The sequence below is a fragment of the Mirounga leonina genome, unplaced genomic scaffold, assembly GCF_011800145.1.
Source record: "Mirounga leonina isolate KUSES-001 unplaced genomic scaffold, KU_Mleo_1.0 Mir_178, whole genome shotgun sequence".
In the NCBI taxonomy this organism is placed as follows: Eukaryota; Metazoa; Chordata; class Mammalia; order Carnivora; family Phocidae; genus Mirounga; species Mirounga leonina.
The window spans coordinates 6,312,683-6,318,894 of NW_023270464.1; the positions used below are offsets into that span (position 1 = coordinate 6,312,683).

Sequence of the window (6,212 nt, forward strand, 5' to 3'; positions counted from 1 at the left end):
TCAGGAACTGCCAAAGTTTTAGTGTTTAATATTTAACAGCATGATTGACCAAGGTCCAAGATATGGAGTTACCATGTTCAAGAAACTGGGGGGAGACTCACTCTATAGACTAACTATATAGTATGTGGTAAGAAGAACGCACACTTTAGAAACACTATCTACACATAGCAGTTGCTTCAAAAATCCACTGAGTCCTCTCTCGGCTTATAAAAATGGTGTTCTGGACTTCAGTGTGAATTAGCTGCCTTCAACTCTTTGGTGTGGAAGGGATCTTGTTTTCACCCTCCAGCTCTTTCACCCAGCCTATGTCATGAGGTCGCTAATGTTTTTCTCCAGGTCGTCAGTGCAACTGCTCATGTTATCAATTGTTCTAATGACCTGGTCAGACGTGGTCTGAAATTTATCTTGCATCTGTTGCAGGAGTGTCTGCACCACTGAGGTGAGATCCTGCAAGGCCTTGGGGTCAGTCTCAGCCATCTCCCCAGTTCCCAGCTTGACAGCAAATTCCAAAATGTCCTTTTCTGTCTTAGAATTTTGTTCAGGATCCCACTTTACATTTACTTGTCATTTTTCCTTGGGCTTTTTCTTGTCCTGTGGCATAATTCTCAGAATTTCCTTGTTTTTAATGATCTTGACAGTTTGGAGGAGCATTGGTCAATAATAGGATGTCCCTCAAATGGAATTTGTCTGAATTTCTTTCTCATGATCATACTGGGGTTGTAGGTTATTGGAGGAAAACCACAGATGTAAAGTGCTGTATTCATCACTTCATATCACGGGTACATACTATCAACATTACCTATCACTGTCAGTGTTGCCCTTGATCGCCAGGCTGGGGTAGTTTGTCAGGTTTCTCCACTGTAAAGTTTCTCTCTCTTTCCCATTTTTCATACTGTTCTATTTGAAATGAAATTACTGTAAATCAGCTCACACTTAAGGAGTGGGAATTTAAGCACACCAGAGTGGTTTCTCTACTCTAAAAATCCCCTCTGCTTCATCTATTCAACCCCTCCCTACTCCTGAGATCCTGAAAATCACTGATCTTTTTATTAACTCTTTAATTTTTCATTTTACAGAATGTTATAAATTAGTATCATATGATATTTAACCTTCTCAATCTGGCTTTTTTAATATAGTAATATGCACTTGAAGTCCATCCATGTCTTTTGTTGGATTGATAGCTCATTTCTTTTTATTGTTGAAATAATACATACACCTGGTTTTGATATATGGACAATGCTGGTCTCAGAATGAGTGAGGAAGTGTTACCTCTGCTTATTTTCTGGAAGAGAATGTAGAGATTGGATAGAATTCATCAGTGAAGCATATTTGGTTCTGGTACTTTCTTTTTTGAAAGATTATTTGTTATTGATGTAATTTATTTAATAAATAAAGACTTTTTATGCTGTGACTTTTGGTAGTTTGTATCTTTCAAATAAATGGTTCATTTCATCCAAATTATCAAATTTATGGGTATAGAGTTGTTCATTATATTTATTTACAATTTTTTTTAATATCCAAGTGATCAGCACTTTCAGGACTTTTAACTTTTTTTTTTTTTTTGAAAGGCAGACTGCCACATGCAGTGCCTCATTTGGATGTGTCTGGAATCTTGGAAGCTTGACTATTCTACTGTTCTCCTACAAATGGACCTTGAGAGCTTATTTGGAGATTCTAACAGGGGAGCATAGGTACTCCTATACCTTGACTGAGGAAAATGGCCCTCCTGTATGGGGGAAGGTTGTTCTCTTGGGCCAAGCACTCAGCTTCAGGAGGAGTGGTGAGGGAGGAAGTGGATACCCATCTAGCCAGCCAGACCAACCAAATCAACACTGGTGATCAATGAAGTGACAGATCACCTTCATATCCTTAACTAACTTTTAATTACTGATATTGGTAATTTTTGTCTTTTATTGTTTCTTGGTTTGCCCCCTGGAGTTTTATCAATTGTATTGATATTTTCAAAGAACCAGTTTTTGATTTGTTGATTTTTTTCTCTGTTTTCCTGTTTTCACATCCATTGATTTCTGTTTTATTTATTTTTTCTCTTTTTGTGATTGCTTGAGGCCTATATGGCTCTTCTGTCTGTAGTTTCTTATGGTGAAAGATTAAGTTACTGGTTTAGATCTTCTTTTCAAATAAATACATTCAATGCTGTAAGTTTTCCTCTGAGCATTGCTTTTACTGCATCTCATGCAATGTTATAATATGCTTTTGCATTTTCTTAAAATATTTTATTTATTTATCTGACATAGAGAGAGATAGAGCGAGCACAAGCAGGGGGAACAACAGGCAGAGGGAGAGGGAGAAGCAGGCTCCCCGCTGAGCAGGGGGCCCAATGTGGGGCTGGATCCCAGGACCCTGGGATCATGACCTGAGCCAAAGGCAGATGCAGACACTTAACCGACTGAGCCACCCAGGTACCCCAACATTTTCATTTTTACTTAGGTCAAATATATTTTTTTAATTTCTCTTTACACTCCTTTTGACCCATATATTATTGAGAAGTCAATTTACAGATATTTTCAGATTTTTGAGCTGTATTTCTGTTAACGATTTCTAGTTTAATTCCATTATCATTTGAGTTCATACTATATAATTTGTATTTGTTTAAATGTATTGAGTGTATTTTATGGCCCAAAATATGGTCTATCTTGGTGAATGTTCATGGGAGTTTGAGAAAATCTGTATTCTGCTATTGTTCAATGGAGTATTCTATAAATGTTAATTAGATTCAGTTGATTGATGGTACTGTTCAGTTCTACAATATTCCTACTAATTTCCTGCCTGCTCATTTGCCAATCACGGATAAAGGTGTTGAAGTCCCCAACTCTAAGTATTAATTCATCTATTTCTACTTGCTGTTCTATCAGGTTTTGGCACATGTATCTTAACACTCTGTTATAAATACATACACTGAGTATTGTTATTATCTTCTTGAAGACTTGGTCTCTTTTATCATTATGTAAGTATTTACATTATTCTTGATAGTTTTCTTTGTCCTGAGGTCTTTAATTAATTTGTCTTAAATTAATATAGTTACCCAGATTTATTTTGATTAGTGTTAGCATAGTATGTCTTTCTCCTTCCATTCAGGGTGTTTTTTTTTTCCCCTTCATTTTTAAAATTGTGAAATACACATAACATAAAATTTATCTTCATAACTATAAGTATACAGTACAGTGGTGTTAAATATGTTCTTAAATTTGTGCAACAGTCACCATCATCTATCTTCATAATTCTTTTCATTTTGTATAATTGAAACTCCAAACACACTGAACAATAACTCCCCATTCCTCTCTCTCCCAAGCCCCTGGCAATCACCATGATCCTTTCTGTCTCTATGAAATTGACCATTCTAAGTACCTCATGTGAGTGGAATCATACAGTATTTGTCTTTTTGTGACTGGCATATTTCATTTCACATAATGTCTTCAAGTTTCATCCATGTTACAGCATATGTCAGAATTTCCATTTTAAAGCTGAATACTATTTAATTGTAGTATATCCCACATTTTGCTTATTCATTCATCTGTCTATGGACACTTGGGTTGCTTCCATGTTTTAGCTATTGTGAATAATGCTGCTATGAACATACAAACACTTCTTTGAGACTCTACTTTCAAACCTTTTGGATATGTATCTAGAAGTGAGGTTGCTGAATCATATGTTAATTCTATTTTTTTTTTAAGAACCACTGTTATGTTTTCCACAGCAGCTCTACCATTTTATATTCCCATCAAAAGTGCACAAGAGTTCCAATTCTTCACAGCCTCACCAACACCTTTTTTTCTGATTTTCTTCATCATAGCCATCTTAATTGTCCTTGTATTTATCTTTATTGGTACATTTATTTATAGGGCTTGAAGTTACTGTCTAGTGGCCTTTCATTTCATCTTTGCAGGACTCCCTTGAGCATTTCTTATAGGGCAGGTCTAATGGTAACAAATTCCCTCAGCTTTTGTTCATTTGGAAAGGTCTTAATTTTTCCCTCATTTTTGAAGAGTAGTTTTGTTGCAGGGTTGCAGGGTTCTTGTTTCATGGAGTCAAAGAATGAATCTCATGGACAAAATGGTGAAGTGAAGTGAAAGTTTATTAAGTGAAGGTGAGAACAGAAAGGAAAGAAGAAGAAAAAAGCTCTCTAGAGTGAGAAGGGTCCCGAATGGGTTGACACTGAGGGTTTTTATGGTCGGTCTTTCCCTAGAAAACTGAACATGCCAGACAAACATAGTTGATTTGTAAATGTCATGAGAATATCCTGTCTATATTTAGAACCAACATGGTAGAATTGCAAATATCATGAGACTATCCTTTCAATATTTAAAACCAACATGGTAGATTTGTAAATATCCTGAGAATATCCTGTCTATATTTAGAAAGAACATGGTGGATTTGTTAGGTTCCCTTCTATCTTTTCTATAACATTTCTTCATATCTGGGATTTCTGTGGGCCTGATTCATAGCCCCCTATGTGAGCCTAATCATGTAGCCCTCTACCTATCTCTCCTTACCTAGCCTTGCCTGTCCCTTACTCAGCTTTGCCAGAATAGGATTTGTAGTTGACAGGTTTTTTTTTTTCTTTCACTACTTTTAATATATTGGCCCACCAGCTTCAGCAAACCAAAATTTCTGATGAGAAATCTAATGATAATCTTATTAAAGATCATTTGTATGTGATCAGTTGCTTCTTTCTTGTTTTCAAGATTTTTCTCTTTGTCTTTGTTTTTCAAAAATTTGATTATAATGTGTCTCAGTGTGGGTTTTTCTTAGTTCATCTTCCTTGGCTTGTTGAGCTCCTTGGATATTTATAGTCATGTCTTCCATAAAATTTGGGAACTTTTCAGTCATTTTGTTAGGCAGGAAGCTAGGCATAAGTGATAGGAGGATGGACCTTAGATGTCCTGACAGAGAGCCCCAACGGAGGACTGCTCAGGGACCACTCCACTCCACCCATCTTGCAGTCAGTCTCTGGTTACAACATCCTGGCAGAGAAAAAGTTAAGTTTGTTGTGCTTGTTGTGCTTATGCAGAGAGCAGCCGCTTGTCTTTATTTGATCTATGTCTCTAGAATAGAAATAATGTGGTTTCCTACTGGATGCAGGCATTTTGTTTTTTTGTTTGTTTTTGTTTTTGTTTTTGTTTTGGATGCAGGAATTTTGAATACATCTTGCGAAAGGACATGCAAAGGTGGCTAATTATTATATAATCCAGGCCTGTGCCTCAAAGGACCCACCCAAAAGAAAAACTTGATATAAGCCCACACCCTGGAGTTTCTGGGCCTTTGTCTCTCTCCGCTCCTCCCTTGGGGTGTACTTTAATAAAACTTTGCTTTGCTTTGCTTTGCTTTACTTTCATTTCACTGTCCTATAATTCTTTACCATGGCAGCAAAAAGAACCAAGGTTTCTTTCCTTTTCCATGTAACTCTTGGTAACAATTTCTTCTCCAATTATTTGCTTTGCCCCTTTCTCTCTCTTCTCCTGAGACTGCCTGGTTGTGTATGTTAATATGTTTGATGGAATCCCATAGGTCCCTTATGCTCTGTTCACTTTTCTTCAATCTTTTTTCCCAGACTGGATAATCTCCATTGTTCTATCTTCAAGTTCACTGATTCTTTTTTCCTATCCTCTCAAATCTGCCTTTGAACTCCTCTAGTGAATTTTTCATTTCAGTTATATTTTGCAGCTCCAAAATTTCTTTTTGGTTTCTTTTTAGGTTTTCTATCTTTTTATTAATATCTCCATTTTGTTTACACAACATTTTGCTGACTTTCATCACACTGTTAAGGCAGTTGTTTTAAAGTTTTTGTCTAGTAGAGCTGCTATCAGGTCTTCTCTAGAAACAGTTTCTGTAGATATATATATATATATATTATATATATACACATATATATAATATATATATCATATATATATTTTTTTTCTTCCTTTGAATGGGCTATACTTTCTAGTTTCTTTGTATACCTTGTGTTTTGTTTTGTTTTGTTTTTTTGGTTGAAAAGTGTGTATTTGAATCTAATAACATGGTAACACTGCAAATCAAATACCCCTCTTTCCTAGAATTTGCTAATTGATTTTTGTTATTGCTTTATTTTTTTAAATTGTAGCCTCTCTGTGCCAAAGATCAGCTTGAGATGCAAACTTACAGTATTCTCAGGTCGTTCCTGAGCCTGAGAAGCCTCAGATCTTTCCCCTGGGCATTTGCAGGTGCTTTCT

The 6,212-nt window shown here is 36.0% G+C and overlaps 1 pseudogene; it reads right to left on the reverse strand.

The window, feature by feature from the left end:
* Positions 1-247: 247 nt before the first annotated feature.
* On the reverse strand, positions 248-824 carry LOC118023185 (annotated as a pseudogene).
* Between the last annotated feature and the right edge of the window lie 5,388 nt (positions 825-6,212).